Source organism: Ascaphus truei, chromosome 7, assembly GCF_040206685.1.
Source record: "Ascaphus truei isolate aAscTru1 chromosome 7, aAscTru1.hap1, whole genome shotgun sequence".
Lineage (NCBI taxonomy): Eukaryota > Metazoa > Chordata > Amphibia > Anura > Ascaphidae > Ascaphus > Ascaphus truei.
In genome coordinates, this window is record NC_134489.1 from 26,289,957 (window position 1) to 26,308,788 (window position 18,832).

An 18,832-nucleotide genomic window follows, 5' to 3' on the forward strand; every position below is an offset into this window, starting at 1 on the left:
AACTGTTCTCAGTACGGACACACTAAGGACGAATGTGAAAAAACGGGGATAGTGTGCCGGAATTGCGGGGAGGAGGGGCACACAGCAGCACACTGTAGCGTCCCGAAGAAGTGTGATCTGTGTGGAGAAAGTGGACATTTATACCGCCAGTGTTCAAAAAGGAGGTCCTACGCCCAGACGACCAGAGGTGGGTTTGAAAATGGGCAGGAAGGACGAGAGAAAGAAGCCCAGGAAAAAAGAGAGGAAGATATTTTCTTTGACTCTGTGGCTCAAAGTTTTGGGGGGGAAAAAAAGGAAGGGGGAGACTTTGTTCAGGCTGTGGATAAGGGTGGGGAAGCAGGGTTGGTAAGCACGCCTGCCACAAGCTGGGGGGAAAGTATGGAATTTCATGTTGCACAGGGGGGGGAGGGGAAGTCTTGTGAAGAACAGGAGGAGGGAATGGAGGTCACAGTGGGGGAAAAGAAGCCCCAAAAGCGTAAAGGCCAACAGGAAGCAGACAGTATGGAAGGGAAGGAAGGCCAAGAGGGAGAAAACAGAGAGGGGCCTAGAGAGAAAGTAGAGAGGATTGTGAAGATAGGGAGGGAACAGATAGGAGAAATACCACGTAAGAGTGCTTTAGAAGAAAAAATGGGAGAGTTCCAGAGCGCAGTAGGGGAAGTAGATTTCTGGGTAGGAGTTTTTAGGAAGCAACATAGAGGAAGTACAGATGCGCAAATTATTAAGAGACTAGACGAAGTAATGCACCAAAGAAAAAACATCACAAAAGAGGAATATGAGGAAATGAAAAAAGAGAATATACTTTTGGTGGAGGTGAAAGAGGGCAGAGCAGTCCTCAAGGAAAGAGAGGAGGAAAGGGAGTTTCTCGGAGATGTGGAGGATGTTAGCGAGGAGGAGGAAGTACAAGATATAGTGGTGGAAGAGACCCCGGAAAGCATCATGCCAAGGGAGAAAGAGCACAGTGATTTTGAGGGGTACCCTAGAGTTCTGGAAACTAAAACACTGGAAGCAGCTAGGAGTAGTGGGAGTGATTGGGGGTCGGTCTCCTCATCAGAAAGTGAAAGAGGAGGGGGGCAAAAAGAGGAAAAGAGATACCCAAGTAAGGAGATAGAAAAGGGGAAGATAACAGAGATGCCAACACGGAAGGTGGGAGGAACGAGTAGAAGTGAAAGTGAGGGAGGAGTTCTATCTGTGGGAGAAAGCGGGGGAGAGGAAGGGAGAAGTGGGAAAGGAAGTACCTGTAAGGAAAAAAATATAGAGTCTGGGGAAACCTCAAAGGACAAGGTGGTTTTAGGGAAGGCAGCACCAGACAGGTCCAGAGAAGCAACGGCTGGTAGTGCACATAGAAAGGAAGGGAACAAAACTGAGGAGAAGAAAGTTGAATTAACCCCAAGGCAAAAAAGAAGTTTTAATGAGGATGTTATGGCATATAATAATCGTACGTTTTTAGCAGTGGGGAGGACGGAACCAGAGAGTGAGATTTCGAAGAGGATAACTAGGGAGCTGTTAGAGAGACTAGGGCCAAAACCATGGGTCCTGTATCCAGAAAATGAGTGTCGGTAGGGATCAATGGAAACCTAAAGGCTTGGTGAAGTTGTGAATAGAAAGGATGTGTTTAAAGTATAAATTAAATGAATCTTCTGTTAGAGTGTATTGTTGTGTGAATTAACAGTGATTTAGTAAGTTGTTGGAAAGTTTTATGTTTTGCGTTTTGTAAATTTAGCATTGTTGTTGAAAAGTGTTTTTTTTATTATTATTTACTGATTGTAAATATGTGAAATGTGAATAAACATTTAAAAACAAAAATCTGTTCTTATCAGTTTAATATCTGATACGTCCCCTATCTGGGGACCATATATTAAATGGATTTTTAGAACAGGGAGATGGAAGAAGAGCTTGCTCTGTCCACTCCACGCATTGACCTGGTATTGCAGTACCTCCAGGACCGGTGCACTTCCCTTTGGGGATATTTGGCTTGTATCAAAAAATAGAAACAAATCACTGTCTGACAGAAAAAAAACAAACATGCATTTTTGGCTCTTTCTTTTGCAAAGAAAGAAGAAGATGAAGAAATGACGACAAAATAAAGCCTCCTTCTTTTTGCTGTGTCTTGTTTGCTCTTTTGCGTGGCTTCTTACTTTCTTTTCTTTTCAGCTCCTCCTCGCATGGAGCAGGAGTGCCGCCTGCTGCCTAGCCTAATTCAGTCCGAACGAGCAGATGCCTAAGAAACTCCTGTTGAAGCTGTATCCAAATAGCCTGCATAGCAAACACTGCAGCAGCAAGCAGCAAGCAGCAAATGCCTTGACTTGCTGGCTTCTTGTCACAATGGCTGGCTGGCTGGCTGAAATGACCTGAACTGAAAAGCCCAGCCACTGGCTGCTTGCTTGCTGCCTGAGTTTCATGGCAGCCCAGACGAGTCGGCTAGCAGAGAAAAAGTGGGCGGTTCCTATGCAAATAAGCAGACGAAGCCTGGTGCCGGAAAAAGAACTGGAAGCATGTGCCTTTTTGGCTGTTTGCTGGCCATGCGGGCCCCCCAGCAGTGTGTGCGGCTGCTTTTCTTTACTCCATAGAAAGTCTTTGGCTTTTGCATCCGTCGTCGTCGTCGCCGCCGCTGCTGCATAGACTCCCCGGAGCTGTGTCGGAAGGAGCGGAGGGACTGGAGGCATGCCTGCTGGGGGAGGAGGCGAGCGGGCAGCCAGCGGCTCCCTCTGCCCTTCTCCCTAAAGCGTAGCGCCCCCGGCCGTCGGGCGGCGCTCAGGCGGGGGCCCATTTCTGGTTATCGCTTCTCGGCCTTTTGGCTAAGATCAAGTGTAGTATCTGTTCTTATCAGTTTAATATCTGATACGTCCCCTATCTGGGGACCATATATTAAATGGATTTTTAGAACAGGGAGATGGAAGAAGAGCTTGCTCTGTCCACTCCACGCATTGACCTGGTATTGCAGTACCTCCAGGACCGGTGCACTTCCCTTTGGGGATATTTGGCTTGTATCAAAAAATAGAAACAAATCACTGTCTGACAGAAAAAAAACAAACATGCATTTTTGGCTCTTTCTTTTGCAAAGAAAGAAGAAGATGAAGAAATGACGACAAAATAAAGCCTCCTTCTTTTTGCTGTGTCTTGTTTGCTCTTTTGCGTGGCTTCTTACTTTCTTTTCTTTTCAGCTCCTCCTCGCATGGAGCAGGAGTGCCGCCTGCTGCCTAGCCTAATTCAGTCCGAACGAGCAGATGCCTAAGAAACTCCTGTTGAAGCTGTATCCAAATAGCCTGCATAGCAAACACTGCAGCAGCAAGCAGCAAGCAGCAAATGCCTTGACTTGCTGGCTTCTTGTCACAATGGCTGGCTGGCTGGCTGAAATGACCTGAACTGAAAAGCCCAGCCACTGGCTGCTTGCTTGCTGCCTGAGTTTCATGGCAGCCCAGACGAGTCGGCTAGCAGAGAAAAAGTGGGCGGTTCCTATGCAAATAAGCAGACGAAGCCTGGTGCCGGAAAAAGAACTGGAAGCATGTGCCTTTTTGGCTGTTTGCTGGCCATGCGGGCCCCCCAGCAGTGTGTGCGGCTGCTTTTCTTTACTCCATAGAAAGTCTTTGGCTTTTGCATCCGTCGTCGTCGTCGCCGCCGCTGCTGCATAGACTCCCCGGAGCTGTGTCGGAAGGAGCGGAGGGACTGGAGGCATGCCTGCTGGGGGAGGAGGCGAGCGGGCAGCCAGCGGCTCCCTCTGCCCTTCTCCCTAAAGCGTAGCGCCCCCGGCCGTCGGGCGGCGCTCAGGCGGGGGCCCATTTCTGGTTATCGCTTCTCGGCCTTTTGGCTAAGATCAAGTGTAGTATCTGTTCTTATCAGTTTAATATCTGATACGTCCCCTATCTGGGGACCATATATTAAATGGATTTTTAGAACAGGGAGATGGAAGAAGAGCTTGCTCTGTCCACTCCACGCATTGACCTGGTATTGCAGTACCTCCAGGACCGGTGCACTTCCCTTTGGGGATATTTGGCTTGTATCAAAAAATAGAAACAAATCACTGTCTGACAGAAAAAAAACAAACATGCATTTTTGGCTCTTTCTTTTGCAAAGAAAGAAGAAGATGAAGAAATGACGACAAAATAAAGCCTCCTTCTTTTTGCTGTGTCTTGTTTGCTCTTTTGCGTGGCTTCTTACTTTCTTTTCTTTTCAGCTCCTCCTCGCATGGAGCAGGAGTGCCGCCTGCTGCCTAGCCTAATTCAGTCCGAACGAGCAGATGCCTAAGAAACTCCTGTTGAAGCTGTATCCAAATAGCCTGCATAGCAAACACTGCAGCAGCAAGCAGCAAGCAGCAAATGCCTTGACTTGCTGGCTTCTTGTCACAATGGCTGGCTGGCTGGCTGAAATGACCTGAACTGAAAAGCCCAGCCACTGGCTGCTTGCTTGCTGCCTGAGTTTCATGGCAGCCCAGACGAGTCGGCTAGCAGAGAAAAAGTGGGCGGTTCCTATGCAAATAAGCAGACGAAGCCTGGTGCCGGAAAAAGAACTGGAAGCATGTGCCTTTTTGGCTGTTTGCTGGCCATGCGGGCCCCCCAGCAGTGTGTGCGGCTGCTTTTCTTTACTCCATAGAAAGTCTTTGGCTTTTGCATCCGTCGTCGTCGTCGCCGCCGCTGCTGCATAGACTCCCCGGAGCTGTGTCGGAAGGAGCGGAGGGACTGGAGGCATGCCTGCTGGGGGAGGAGGCGAGCGGGCAGCCAGCGGCTCCCTCTGCCCTTCTCCCTAAAGCGTAGCGCCCCCGGCCGTCGGGCGGCGCTCAGGCGGGGGCCCATTTCTGGTTATCGCTTCTCGGCCTTTTGGCTAAGATCAAGTGTAGTATCTGTTCTTATCAGTTTAATATCTGATACGTCCCCTATCTGGGGACCATATATTAAATGGATTTTTAGAACAGGGAGATGGAAGAAGAGCTTGCTCTGTCCACTCCACGCATTGACCTGGTATTGCAGTACCTCCAGGACCGGTGCACTTCCCTTTGGGGATATTTGGCTTGTATCAAAAAATAGAAACAAATCACTGTCTGACAGAAAAAAAACAAACATGCATTTTTGGCTCTTTCTTTTGCAAAGAAAGAAGAAGATGAAGAAATGACGACAAAATAAAGCCTCCTTCTTTTTGCTGTGTCTTGTTTGCTCTTTTGCGTGGCTTCTTACTTTCTTTTCTTTTCAGCTCCTCCTCGCATGGAGCAGGAGTGCCGCCTGCTGCCTAGCCTAATTCAGTCCGAACGAGCAGATGCCTAAGAAACTCCTGTTGAAGCTGTATCCAAATAGCCTGCATAGCAAACACTGCAGCAGCAAGCAGCAAGCAGCAAATGCCTTGACTTGCTGGCTTCTTGTCACAATGGCTGGCTGGCTGGCTGAAATGACCTGAACTGAAAAGCCCAGCCACTGGCTGCTTGCTTGCTGCCTGAGTTTCATGGCAGCCCAGACGAGTCGGCTAGCAGAGAAAAAGTGGGCGGTTCCTATGCAAATAAGCAGACGAAGCCTGGTGCCGGAAAAAGAACTGGAAGCATGTGCCTTTTTGGCTGTTTGCTGGCCATGCGGGCCCCCCAGCAGTGTGTGCGGCTGCTTTTCTTTACTCCATAGAAAGTCTTTGGCTTTTGCATCCGTCGTCGTCGTCGCCGCCGCTGCTGCATAGACTCCCCGGAGCTGTGTCGGAAGGAGCGGAGGGACTGGAGGCATGCCTGCTGGGGGAGGAGGCGAGCGGGCAGCCAGCGGCTCCCTCTGCCCTTCTCCCTAAAGCGTAGCGCCCCCGGCCGTCGGGCGGCGCTCAGGCGGGGGCCCATTTCTGGTTATCGCTTCTCGGCCTTTTGGCTCAGATCAAGTGTCTGGGCTGAGAGGTTGCGCTGAGTCTGTGACTCCTTGGCCTTGGGTCATCGCTTCCTGGGGAGCTTAAGACCCATGCTGCTATGAGGGAGTCACGCTAACTCGAGCACGGGAGGCGATCAGGAGAGAGAGAAGGAGAGGGGCCGGCGCCTTGGCCTTGAGGGATCGTTCCCCAGGAACTAAACCCTCATGCTGCTTTAGGGGCGCCGCACCTGATCCTGGACGGCCGGATTGGACAGAGGCGGACAAGCAAGCAAGAGAGTGATGGGCCGGTGCCTTTGCCTGGTGGGATCGCCGTGACCGGCTAAACCCACTTGCTGCTATTAGGGCGCCGCACCAGATCTTGAGTTGGTGTTGGAGAGACGAGGACGAGGATAAAGATGGCGGACTACGCAAACGAGAGGAACTGCATTCGGTTTCAGCTGGATGAGTGCAGACGAAGCAGTGGAGGTGTGGAATACATCGTGGAGGAAATCCTTTTTGAGGTGTTGGAAGTGGATCCTGAACGAATCTTTTGCCTGCAGGAGTTTTTGAAGATGGGAATCTTTGACTTGACGCTGAAAGACGAGCGGGAATGCCAAGTGGTATACGACCGATGTGTTGTGGCAGCAGGTACCCCAAGGATGAGAGGAATCAAAGTGATACCGAGATTTCTACAGCAGGAGAAGGCGGTGATTGTACAGATGTTCAATGTTTATGTCATGAAAGAGGACATTGAGAACTTTTTGGCCCGCTTTTGTGAAACAGTTAGAGGCGGAGCAGAAATGAAGAACAAGTATGGACTGTTTAATGGGAGAAGGAAGTTCTGGGTCCGCTTCAGATTGGACCCAGACGGTGACAGAGGAATGCTGCACCCTCCTGCAAATTTCTGCATTGGCAGGAATAGGGGGGTTTTGAACTTTCCAGGACAGTCTTTTGATGTTCGTTGTTGGAACTGTGGGAAAAAAGGACATATGGCAGCCAAGTGCTGTGAGAGTAAAAGATGTGACTTTTGTGCAGAGCCGGGACATTTGGCACGCAAGTGCCCCGAGAAAGGGAATGCAAAGACACAAAAATCGTGTGGAAACTTTGATGGTGCGAGAAGGGAATACGATGTTGGTGTACAGGGAAGGGTTGATATGGGAAAAGATGAGGAGAATATAGGGTATGTTAATGAGGATGGAAGGGGAAAAAAGGGGGAAAGTGAGGGGGACAGTATGAGCGAGGAGGAGGACAGTTTGCAATACCAAGAAGAAAGTGGGACGGAGGAAGTAAAGGAGGAGGTATGTTTTGGTACTAGTGAGAAAGGAAAAGAGGAGGACAGTGGAAGAAAAGTTAGTGTCGGAGAAGGAGATAAGGATGAAGGAAAAGGGGACAGTATGGGAGAGGAGGAAGTAATGGAAGGTAGTGAGGAGTATTGGGAAAGGGTAATGAAACTTGCAGGAAAGATTGAGCGAGATCATTTAAAATGGAAAAGAGAGGAAGAAAAAAGGAGAAGAAAAGAGGAGGGAAAATAAGAGAGAGAAGATGATGATTGGGTAATTAAATATACAAGAAAAGTTGGTTTTGGAAGAGAGGAGGATGAAAGAAGAGGAGAGTAAGAAGGGAAAAAAAATAGAAATGTAAATGATTGGTAGTGAAATGAAAGGAATATATGATAACTGATGGAATAAGGATGTTTTCACTGAAATGATTAGGGGGGTATGTGTTGAAAAGATGTGGGTATGGAATATATGGGTATTATGAATTAGGTGGGTATATATAAATGTATTGGAAAGTTTAGTAGGGAAAATAGGATGTTAAGGAATTATTATATATGTCTGAAGTGTGAAATATGAGTGCTTTATTAATGCATAGTATAGAAAGTTTATTGTTTGATAAATTGGAATTTTGTGAAATTTAGTTTTTTGAGTGTTTATATCGTAAATTAAATGTACACTAAATTCGAAAGGTCTGAAGTAGAAAGAGATATATGTGAAATTATGGAATGTAGGTTTGTTTCTGTATGAGTATTATTGTGTATATATGCTAATGTAATGTATACTGTTTTTTGTTATTTTTCGAAAAGTGAAAAAATTGTAAACTTTATCTTTATGTTTGAATAAAAACTTTGAAAAACAAAAAAATCTGTTCTTATCAGTTTAATATCTGATACGTCCCCTATCTGGGGACCATATATTAAATGGATTTTTAGAACAGGGAGATGGAAGAAGAGCTTGCTCTGTCCACTCCACGCATTGACCTGGTATTGCAGTACCTCCAGGACCGGTGCACTTCCCTTTGGGGATATTTGGCTTGTATCAAAAAATAGAAACAAATCACTGTCTGACAGAAAAAAAACAAACATGCATTTTTGGCTCTTTCTTTTGCAAAGAAAGAAGAAGATGAAGAAATGACGACAAAATAAAGCCTCCTTCTTTTTGCTGTGTCTTGTTTGCTCTTTTGCGTGGCTTCTTACTTTCTTTTCTTTTCAGCTCCTCCTCGCATGGAGCAGGAGTGCCGCCTGCTGCCTAGCCTAATTCAGTCCGAACGAGCAGATGCCTAAGAAACTCCTGTTGAAGCTGTATCCAAATAGCCTGCATAGCAAACACTGCAGCAGCAAGCAGCAAGCAGCAAATGCCTTGACTTGCTGGCTTCTTGTCACAATGGCTGGCTGGCTGGCTGAAATGACCTGAACTGAAAAGCCCAGCCACTGGCTGCTTGCTTGCTGCCTGAGTTTCATGGCAGCCCAGACGAGTCGGCTAGCAGAGAAAAAGTGGGCGGTTCCTATGCAAATAAGCAGACGAAGCCTGGTGCCGGAAAAAGAACTGGAAGCATGTGCCTTTTTGGCTGTTTGCTGGCCATGCGGGCCCCCCAGCAGTGTGTGCGGCTGCTTTTCTTTACTCCATAGAAAGTCTTTGGCTTTTGCATCCGTCGTCGTCGTCGCCGCCGCTGCTGCATAGACTCCCCGGAGCTGTGTCGGAAGGAGCGGAGGGACTGGAGGCATGCCTGCTGGGGGAGGAGGCGAGCGGGCAGCCAGCGGCTCCCTCTGCCCTTCTCCCTAAAGCGTAGCGCCCCCGGCCGTCGGGCGGCGCTCAGGCGGGGGCCCATTTCTGGTTATCGCTTCTCGGCCTTTTGGCTAAGATCAAGTGTAGTATCTGTTCTTATCAGTTTAATATCTGATACGTCCCCTATCTGGGGACCATATATTAAATGGATTTTTAGAACAGGGAGATGGAAGAAGAGCTTGCTCTGTCCACTCCACGCATTGACCTGGTATTGCAGTACCTCCAGGACCGGTGCACTTCCCTTTGGGGATATTTGGCTTGTATCAAAAAATAGAAACAAATCACTGTCTGACAGAAAAAAAACAAACATGCATTTTTGGCTCTTTCTTTTGCAAAGAAAGAAGAAGATGAAGAAATGACGACAAAATAAAGCCTCCTTCTTTTTGCTGTGTCTTGTTTGCTCTTTTGCGTGGCTTCTTACTTTCTTTTCTTTTCAGCTCCTCCTCGCATGGAGCAGGAGTGCCGCCTGCTGCCTAGCCTAATTCAGTCCGAACGAGCAGATGCCTAAGAAACTCCTGTTGAAGCTGTATCCAAATAGCCTGCATAGCAAACACTGCAGCAGCAAGCAGCAAGCAGCAAGCAGCAAATGCCTTGACTTGCTGGCTTCTTGTCACAATGGCTGGCTGGCTGGCTAAAATGACCTGAACTGAAAAGCCCAGCCACTGGCTGCTTGCTTGCTGCCTGAGTTTCATGGCAGCCCAGACGAGTCGGCTAGCAGAGAAAAAGTGGGCGGTTCCTATGCAAATAAGCAGACGAAGCCTGGTGCCGGAAAAAGAACTGGAAGCATGTGCCTTTTTGGCTGTTTGCTGGCCTTGCGGGCCCCCCGGCAGTGTGTGCGGCTGCTTTTCTTTACTCCATACAAAGTCTTTGGCTTTTGCATCCGTCGTCGTCGTCGCCGCCGCTGCTGCATAGACTCCCCGGAGCTGTGTCGGAAGGAGCGGAGGGACTGGAGGCATGCCTGCTGGGGGAGGAGGCGAGCGGGCAGCCAGCGGCTCCCTCTGCCCTTCTCCCTAAAGCATAGCGCCCCCGGCCGTCGGGCGGCGCTCAGGCGGGGGCCCATTTCTGGTTATCGCTTCTCGGCCTTTTGGCTCAGATCATTGTGTCTGAGTCAGGGGCTTAGCTGGGACTGTGCACCCTTGGCCCTGTGGCATCGGCTCCTTCGGGAGTCTTAAGCCACTTGCTGCTTTTGGGGGGGCACGCTATCCTGAGCTTGCTAGGAAGGCGATCGAAGAAAGATGGCGACAGGCGCGCATCTTAAGGACACGATCCGGTTCCTGATTGATGCAGAGGAGAGAGAACGTGTTGGGCTGAAGTTCGTGGTTGAGGACGTGCTGCGGAGAGTCGGAGTGGACGCTGGGAAAGTGTTTTGCCTGCAGGACTTCCAGCGCCAGGGCATCTTTGATGTGACGTTCCATATGGGAGGAGATTGCCTGGATGTCTACGAGAAAGTGAAGGAAATGATGACGGACCCGAGCATGCAAGGAGTAAAAGTCATTCCAAGTTTCCAGATGGATGAGAAGATGGTGACGGTACATATGTACAATCCGTTTGTGCCAATAGAAGACGTGGTGATGTTCTTGAAGCGATACAGCACAAGTGTCAAAGGTGGTGTAGAAGTAAAGAACGCGTACGGGATGTACAATGGAAAGAGGAGGTTTTGGATCCGGCTCAAACCAGACCCTGGCGGTGTGGGGGGGGTGGCTCATCCGCCCTCAGTTTTTAGCATTGGTGGGAACCGGGGTTTTTTGAACTATTATGGCCAACCTACATATTGTAGGAACTGTTACCAGTATGGACACACTAAAGAATTTTGTGAGAAAACTGGGAGAATCTGCAGGAACTGTGGAAGAGATGGACATTGGGCTGCAGATTGTGATATTCCCAAAAAATGCGATCTGTGTGGGGACATTGGACATCTTGCGCGACAATGTTCAAAGAAAAGCTACGCGCGAGCGGCCAAAATGGGTTTTGGTGCAGAGGAAGCAGATGATTTGGTGTTTAATGGTAGGATACAGAAGAGAATAGGGGAAATGCAAGGGGAGGGATTGGAAGCAGCCTTGGTTGAGCGGGAGAGGGAGATACTGAGGAAAAAGGAGGAGGATGTTTGTTTGGAGACCATCGCGCAGAAGCCTGAAGTGGTGATGCAGGACGGGGAAAGGGCATTATTGCAGAAAGGGATAGGGGGAGAAGAAACAGAGGCTGTGGTTATGCCTGCCCCAAGTTGGGATGAAAGCAGGGAAGCTCAAGACGCACAGGGGGAGTCCTGTGTAAAAGGGGAGGGAAAAAAAGAGCTGGATGGTGGCAAGGGAGAATCAAGGGTTTTGTTAGAAGGGATGGAACGTTTTGAAAAGGAGGTAGGGGGTGTGAAGTTGTGGGTTCAAGTTTTTCGCACAGAGAATAAAGAAATAAATGATGAAGACCTATTAAGAGAGTTAGAGGATATTAAGGCCCGCAGGGCTACAATGTCACAAGAGGAATACATGAAACTAAGAGAAGAACAAATAACGTGGTTGAAAGGGGCGAAAGATAGACAGGAGGGAGAAAGAATGTTAATGGAGGAAGAAAGTAAGAAAGAAAAGCTGGGAATAGTGGTAAACCAGGAAAATGAGATGGAAGAGGAGGTACAATACGGTGGGGTTGAGAATATGGTGCAGGGTGATATTTTACAAAAAATACAGGAGGCAGTAAGAGAGTTGGAGAAGAAAAAAGACTCAGAATGTGTAGTACAAACGGAGAGAATGGGGGTTGCATGTACAGTTAAGGGGAGACCTAGAGATTTCAAAGGGGATGAAGGAATAATAAAAGCTTTGGAGCCCTCCCCTAAGGAACAGGAAATTTTGGGAATAGCTGGTTTAAGCACCAGTGAGAGTGAGTGGAGAGAAATATCCTCATCGGAAAGTGAGAGTGGAAAACAAAAAATTGCAGTAGTTGAGGTAGGGAAAAAAAGAGAGATGACAGCATTACCTAAAAGGAAAGTAGGGGGGACAAGCAGGAGTGAGAGTGAAGGAGGAGCAGTGTCAACAGGAGAGAGTGGGGGAGGGGAATCTCAGGGAAAAAAAGTATTGGGGAGTAAAGAAGCGAGGGATAGGAGTCCATTGAGAGGAAAGGGAGAAGAAAGCCAGCAATTACCATCAGGGGAAAGTCAGGTGAGACAAAAGAAAAAGAAAGATTGGGTATATGAGTCACATAGAATAGAGAAAGAAAGGACGTTAAGGTTTTTGGCTACAGAAAAGGGGGAGAAAAGAAGAAACGAGTTAAGGCACTCTCTAAGGGTAGCAAAAGAAGGGTTAGCAGAGTATGAGTAAACTTTGGCAGGGTTTAGTATGAAATAAATGTAATTTTGAAGAGTTGGTGTGGTTGATGGTGATTAGTCAACTAAAACATCATAGTGTAGGATTTGTGTTTTACAAATATGTGTAATATATGAAATATGGTAATGTTTGGAATGATGTTTTGTTTATTTCTGAAACGTTTCTTATTTACTGTTTGTAAATATATATGTGAATGTGAATAAAACATTTAAAAAGAAAAAAAAATCTGTTCTTATCAGTTTAATATCTGATACGTCCCCTATCTGGGGACCATATATTAAATGGATTTTTAGAACAGGGAGATGGAAGAAGAGCTTGCTCTGTCCACTCCACGCATTGACCTGGTATTGCAGTACCTCCAGGACCGGTGCACTTCCCTTTGGGGATATTTGGCTTGTATCAAAAAATAGAAACAAATCACTGTCTGACAGAAAAAAAACAAACATGCATTTTTGGCTCTTTCTTTTGCAAAGAAAGAAGAAGATGAAATGACGACAAAATAAAGCCTCCTTCTTTTTGCTGTGTCTTGTTTGCTCTTTTGCGTGGCTTCTTACTTTCTTTTCTTTTCAGCTCCTCCTCGCATGGAGCAGGAGTGCCGCCTGCTGCCTAGCCTAATTCAGTCCGAACGAGCAGATGCCTAAGAAACTCCTGTTGAAGCTGTATCCAAATAGCCTGCATAGCAAACACTGCAGCAGCAAGCAGCAAGCAGCAAGCAGCAAATGCCTTGACTTGCTGGCTTCTTGTCACAATGGCTGGCTGGCTGGCTAAAATGACCTGAACTGAAAAGCCCAGCCACTGGCTGCTTGCTTGCTGCCTGAGTTTCATGGCAGCCCAGACGAGTCGGCTAGCAGAGAAAAAGTGGGCGGTTCCTATGCAAATAAGCAGACGAAGCCTGGTGCCGGAAAAAGAACTGGAAGCATGTGCCTTTTTGGCTGTTTGCTGGCCTTGCGGGCCCCCCGGCAGTGTGTGCGGCTGCTTTTCTTTACTCCATACAAAGTCTTTGGCTTTTGCATCCGTCGTCGTCGTCGCCGCCGCTGCTGCATAGACTCCCCGGGGCTGTGTCGGAAGGAGCGGAGGGACTGGAGGCATGCCTGCTGGGGGAGGAGGCGAGCGGGCAGCCAGCGGCTCCCTCTGCCCTTCTCCCTAAAGCGTAGCGCCCCTGGCCGTCGGGCGGCGCTCAGGCGGGGGCCCATTTCTGGTTATCGCTTCTCGGCCTTTTGGCTAAGATCAAGTGTAGTATCTGTTCTTATCAGTTTAATATCTGATACGTCCCCTATCTGGGGACCATATATTAAATGGATTTTTAGAACAGGGAGATGGAAGAAGAGCTTGCTCTGTCCACTCCACGCATTGACCTGGTATTGCAGTACCTCCAGGACCGGTGCACTTCCCTTTGGGGATATTTGGCTTGTATCAAAAAATAGAAACAAATCACTGTCTGACAGAAAAAAAACAAACATGCATTTTTGGCTCTTTCTTTTGCAAAGAAAGAAGAAGATGAAATGACGACAAAATAAAGCCTCCTTCTTTTTGCTGTGTCTTGTTTGCTCTTTTGCGTGGCTTCTTACTTTCTTTTCTTTTCAGCTCCTCCTCGCATGGAGCAGGAGTGCCGCCTGCTGCCTAGCCTAATTCAGTCCGAACGAGCAGATGCCTAAGAAACTCCTGTTGAAGCTGTATCCAAATAGCCTGCATAGCAAACACTGCAGCAGCAAGCAGCAAGCAGCAAGCAGCAAATGCCTTGACTTGCTGGCTTCTTGTCACAATGGCTGGCTGGCTGGCTAAAATGACCTGAACTGAAAAGCCCAGCCACTGGCTGCTTGCTTGCTGCCTGAGTTTCATGGCAGCCCAGACGAGTCGGCTAGCAGAGAAAAAGTGGGCGGTTCCTATGCAAATAAGCAGACGAAGCCTGGTGCCGGAAAAAGAACTGGAAGCATGTGCCTTTTTGGCTGTTTGCTGGCCTTGCGGGCCCCCCGGCAGTGTGTGCGGCTGCTTTTCTTTACTCCATACAAAGTCTTTGGCTTTTGCATCCGTCGTCGTCGTCGCCGCCGCTGCTGCATAGACTCCCCGGGGCTGTGTCGGAAGGAGCGGAGGGACTGGAGGCATGCCTGCTGGGGGAGGAGGCGAGCGGGCAGCCAGCGGCTCCCTCTGCCCTTCTCCCTAAAGCGTAGCGCCCCTGGCCGTCGGGCGGCGCTCAGGCGGGGGCCCATTTCTGGTTATCGCTTCTCGGCCTTTTGGCTCAGATCAAGTGTCTGAGTCAGGGGCTTTGCTGAGACTGTGACCCCTTGGCCCTGGATCATCGCCCCTTCGGGGGCTTAAGATCCTTGCTGCTTTTGGGGGGGCACGCCATCTCGAGCGACGAGGGGCGATCGAGAACGGAGAGCGGAGAGCGGAGAAAGTGAAGGGCCGGCACCTTGGCCTGGGGACATCGCCTTAACCGGCTTAAGTCCCCTGCTGCTTTTGGGGTGCCGCACCTAAGCTTGGAGAAGCAGAGGAATCAGCATGGCAGCCCAAACAGGGATGAGAAACTCCATCCGGTTTCTGGTTGTGGAGTCAGAGAGAAGCCGAGTTGATCTACGATGGATTGTGGAGAAAGTCCTGTGGGAGCTGATTGGCCTACATGAGGAGAAGATCCTCTGTCTACAAGATTTCCCTGCGCAGGGGATTTTTGATCTGACCTGCTTCCAGGAAGAAGATTGTTGGAACCTGTTTGAAAGATGCAAAGAGAGAGCCGAGGACCCAAACCTGAGAGGAATTAAGGTTATTCCTAGTTTCATGATGGAAGAGAAACCATTGGTACTGCATATGTACAACCCTTATGCAAGGGGTGAAGATATTATGTGGTTTCTAAAACGATACTGTGAGATGGTAAAAGGAGGAGAAGAACAAAAGAACCATTACGGTATATTTAATGGGAAAAGACGATATTGGGTGCGCTTCAGGAGAGATACGTCGTGCGTAGGAGGGGTGACACACCCACCTGCCATCTTCAATATTAAAGGAGACAGAGGCTTTTTGTTCTATCCAGGACAGCCTTTATACTGTAGACATTGTTTTAGTTACGGACATACGAAAGAAGGATGCCCAAAAACAGGAGTAGTGTGTCGGAACTGTGGGGAAGAGGGACATACTGTAAGCAGCTGTAGTGTCCCAAAAAAGTGCCACTATTGTGGAAAGAGAGGACATTTGGCAAGACAGTGCACGGAGAAAACTTATGCCCAGGCAGCAAATGAGGAGGAAACCTGTATGTCAAGTCGAGAAAAAGATGCCCAGGAGAAAAAAAAAGAAGATCAATTTTTGGAAAGTATTGCCCGGAACTTTGCTGGGGAAAAGGGGGAGGGGGGAGACTGTGGTCTGATTTTGGAGGGGGGTGGGACAATAGAGTCAGAGAATGTGCATGACCCAAGTTGGGCTGAAAGAATGGATGCTCAAGGCGCACAGGGAGGGGAAGGGAAATTTGGTGAAGAGCAGGAGGAGGGAATGGAGGTCACAGTTGGGGAAAAGAAGCCCCAAAAACGTAAAAGCCAACAGGAAGCAGACAGCGTGGAAGGGAAGGAGGGCCAAGAGGGAGAGAAGAGAGAGGGGCCTAGAGAGAAAGTAGAGAGGGTTGCGAAGATAGGAAAGGAACAGATAGGAGAAATACCAAGTGGAAGTGTTTTAAAGGAGAAAATGGGAGAGTTTCAGAGGGCAGTAGGGGAAGTAGATTTCTGGGTAGAAGTTTTTAGGAAGCAACATAGAGGAAGTACAGATCAGCAAATTATTAAAAGATTAGACGAAGTAATGCACCAAAGGAAAAACATTACAAAAGAGGAATATGAAGAAATGAAAAAAGAGAATATACTTTTGGTGGAGGTGAAGGAGGGCAGAGCAGTCCTCAAGGAAAGAGAGGAGGAAAGGGAGTTTTTCAGAGATGTGGAGGATGTTAGCGAGGAGGAGGAAGTACAAGATATAGTGGTGGAGGAGACCCCGGAAAGCATCATGCCAAGGGAGAAAGAGCACAGTAATTTTGAGGGGTATCCTAGAGTTCTGGAAACTAAAACACTGGAAGCAGCTAGGAGTAGTGGGAGTGATTGGGGGTCAGTCTCCTCATCAGAAAGTGAAAGAGGAGGGGTGCAGAAAGAGGAAAAGGGACGCCCAAACAAGGAGATAGAAAGGGGGAAGATAATAGGAATGCCAACACGGAAGGTGGGAGGGACGAGTAGAAGTGAAAGTGAGGGAGGAGTTCTATCTGTGGGTGAAAGCGGGGGAGAGGAAGGGAGAAGGGAGGAAGGAAGTACCTGTAAGTTTAAAGCAATAGAGAATAAGGAAACCTCAGAGGAAATAGCTGGACCAACTAGAAGTGAGCCTGAAACCTCATCAGTGAGTGAGTCAGTAGAAAGCGAAGAAGGAAGCTCTAGTAAGATGGAAGCTATAGAGACAGGGGGATCCGTAAAAGAAGTTTCAAAACAGGAGACAGTAAGGAAAACTGAGGGGAAAATGATGGTAGAACAAAAGAAAATTGTAGAAGTATGTAGTCAGATAGTTGGGGGAAAAAAGAAAGGGAGACCTAGTAAATTGAGTGAGGGAAAAGTAGCGGAAGTAAAGTTAAGGGAAAAAATAGCTGAAGTGACAGAGAAAATAGGAAAAAGGGAAAATGGGGAGGAGGCCGGGGGTTTCTGGACACGTTTTTGGAGAGAGATCAATCCAACTGCAAGTACAGAGCAGTTAATAGACCTTTTAGAGTCAATAATAGTAATGAGAGCAGAAAGGACAGAGGAAGAGTTTAGGGAGTACGAACATATATATAGAACTGTAATGAGTCAACAGAGAAGGGAAAAAGGAAGAAGCATAGAAATCATAAGATAAAATAGTAAAGTTTTGAGGAATTAAGAGGGAGAGGAAGGAATAGGAGTAAAGAAGGTCCTTTTTGAATAAGGTGTGGTAATGTTTTGATTTAGAAAATATGTATATTATTATTGTGTGGTTTTCTATGTTTTGAAAAGTGGAAAATTGTAACACTTTAAATTATGTTTGAATAAAAACATTTAAAAACAAAAAAAAAAATCTGTTCTTATCAGTTTAATATCTGATACGTCCCCTATCTGGGGACCATATATTAAATGGATTTTTAGAACAGGGAGATGGAAGAAGAGCTTGCTCTGTCCACTCCACGCATTGACCTGGTATTGCAGTACCTCCAGGACCGGTGCACTTCCCTTTGGGGATATTTGGCTTGTATCAAAAAATAGAAACAAATGACTGTCTGACAGAAAAAAAACAAACATGCATTTTTGGCTCTTTCTTTTGCAAAGAAAGAAGAAGATGAAATGACGACAAAATAAAGCCTCCTTCTTTTTGCTGTGTCTTGTTTGCTCTTTTGCGTGGCTTCTTACTTTCTTTTCTTTTCAGCTCCTCCTCGCATGGAGCAGGAGTGCCGCCTGCTGCCTAGCCTAATTCAGTCCGAACGAGCAGATGCCTAAGAAACTCCTGTTGAAGCTGTATCCAAATAGCCTGCATAGCAAACACTGCAGCAGCAAGCAGCAAATGCCTTGACTTGCTGGCTTCTTGTCACAATGGCTGGCTGGCTGGCTGGCTGGCTGAAATGACCTGAACTGAAAAGCCCAGCCACTGGCTGCTTGCTTGCTGCCTGAGTTTCATGGCAGCCCAGACGAGTCGGCTAGCAGAGAAAAAGTGGGCGGTTCCTATGCAAATAAGCAGACGAAGCCTGGTGCCGGAAAAAGAACTGGAAGCATGTGCCTTTTTGGCTGTTTGCTGGCCATGCGGGCCCCCCAGCAGTGTGTGCGGCTGCTTTTCTTTACTCCATAGAAAGTCTTTGGCTTTTGCATCCGTCGTCGTCGTCGCCGCCGCTGCTGCATAGACTCCCCGGAGCTGTGTCGGAAGGAGCGGAGGGACTGGAGGCATGCCTGCTGGGGGAGGAGGCGAGCGGGCAGCCAGCGGCTCCCTCTGCCCTTCTCCCTAAAGCGTAGCGCCCCCGGCCGTCGGGCGGCGCTCAGGCGGGGGCCCATTTCTGGTTATCGCTTCTCGGCCTTTTGGCTCAGATCATTGTGTCTGAGTCAGGGGCTTAGCTGGGACTGTGCACCCTTGGCCCTGTGGCATCGGCTCCTTCGGGAGTCTTAAGCCACTTGCTGCTTTTGGGGGGGCACGCTATCCTGAGCTTGCTAGGAAGGCGATCGAAGAAAGATGGCGACAGGCGCGCATCTTAAGGACACGATCCGGTTCCTGATTGATGCAGAGGAAAGAGACCGTGTTGGGCTGAAGTTCGTGGTCGAGGACGTGCTGCGGAGAGTCGGAGTGGACACTGGGAAAGTGTTTTGCCTGCAGGACTTCCAGCGCCAGGGCATCTTTGATGTGACGTTCCGTATGGGAGGAGATTGCCTGGATGTCTTCGAGAAAGTGAAGGAAATGATGACGGACCCGAGCATGCAAGGGGTGAAAGTCATTCCGAGTTTCCAGATGGATGAGAAGATGGTGACGGTACATATGTACAACCCGTTTGTGCCAATAGAAGACGTGGTGATGTTCTTGAAGCGATACAGCACAAGTGTCAAAGGTGGTGTAGAAGTAAAGAACGCGTACGGGATGTACAATGGAAAGAGGAGGTTTTGGATCCGGCTCAGACCAGACCCTGGCGGTGTGGGAGGGGTGGCTCATCCGCCCTCAG

General features: G+C 48.3%; 6 non-coding genes and 3 pseudogenes across 6 annotated transcripts; all 9 read left to right on the forward strand.

The window, feature by feature from the left end:
- Window positions 1-1,746: 1,746 nt before the first annotated feature.
- On the forward strand, window positions 1,747-1,956 carry LOC142500131 (U2 spliceosomal RNA; annotated as a pseudogene).
- Window positions 1,957-2,775: 819 nt separating this feature from the next.
- LOC142500636 (U2 spliceosomal RNA) lies at window positions 2,776-2,966 on the forward strand. The gene has a single exon (XR_012803172.1). It is a non-coding gene; the product is annotated as a U2 spliceosomal RNA (small nuclear RNA).
- Window positions 2,967-3,785: 819 nt separating this feature from the next.
- On the forward strand, window positions 3,786-3,976 carry LOC142500637 (U2 spliceosomal RNA). Its single transcript, XR_012803173.1, has one exon. It is a non-coding gene; the product is annotated as a U2 spliceosomal RNA (small nuclear RNA).
- Window positions 3,977-4,795: 819 nt separating this feature from the next.
- LOC142500639 (U2 spliceosomal RNA) lies at window positions 4,796-4,986 on the forward strand. Its single transcript, XR_012803174.1, has one exon. It is a non-coding gene; the product is annotated as a U2 spliceosomal RNA (small nuclear RNA).
- A 2,915-nt stretch (window positions 4,987-7,901) lies between these two features.
- Window positions 7,902-8,095, forward strand: LOC142500805 (U2 spliceosomal RNA). The gene has a single exon (XR_012803299.1). It is a non-coding gene; the product is annotated as a U2 spliceosomal RNA (small nuclear RNA).
- Window positions 8,096-8,914: 819 nt separating this feature from the next.
- On the forward strand, window positions 8,915-9,105 carry LOC142500640 (U2 spliceosomal RNA). The gene has a single exon (XR_012803175.1). It is a non-coding gene; the product is annotated as a U2 spliceosomal RNA (small nuclear RNA).
- A 3,270-nt stretch (window positions 9,106-12,375) lies between these two features.
- Window positions 12,376-12,552, forward strand: LOC142500194 (U2 spliceosomal RNA; annotated as a pseudogene).
- Window positions 12,553-13,375: 823 nt separating this feature from the next.
- Window positions 13,376-13,566, forward strand: LOC142500641 (U2 spliceosomal RNA). The gene has a single exon (XR_012803176.1). It is a non-coding gene; the product is annotated as a U2 spliceosomal RNA (small nuclear RNA).
- Window positions 13,567-17,188: 3,622 nt separating this feature from the next.
- Window positions 17,189-17,367, forward strand: LOC142500098 (U2 spliceosomal RNA; annotated as a pseudogene).
- Window positions 17,368-18,832: the final 1,465 nt, after the last annotated feature.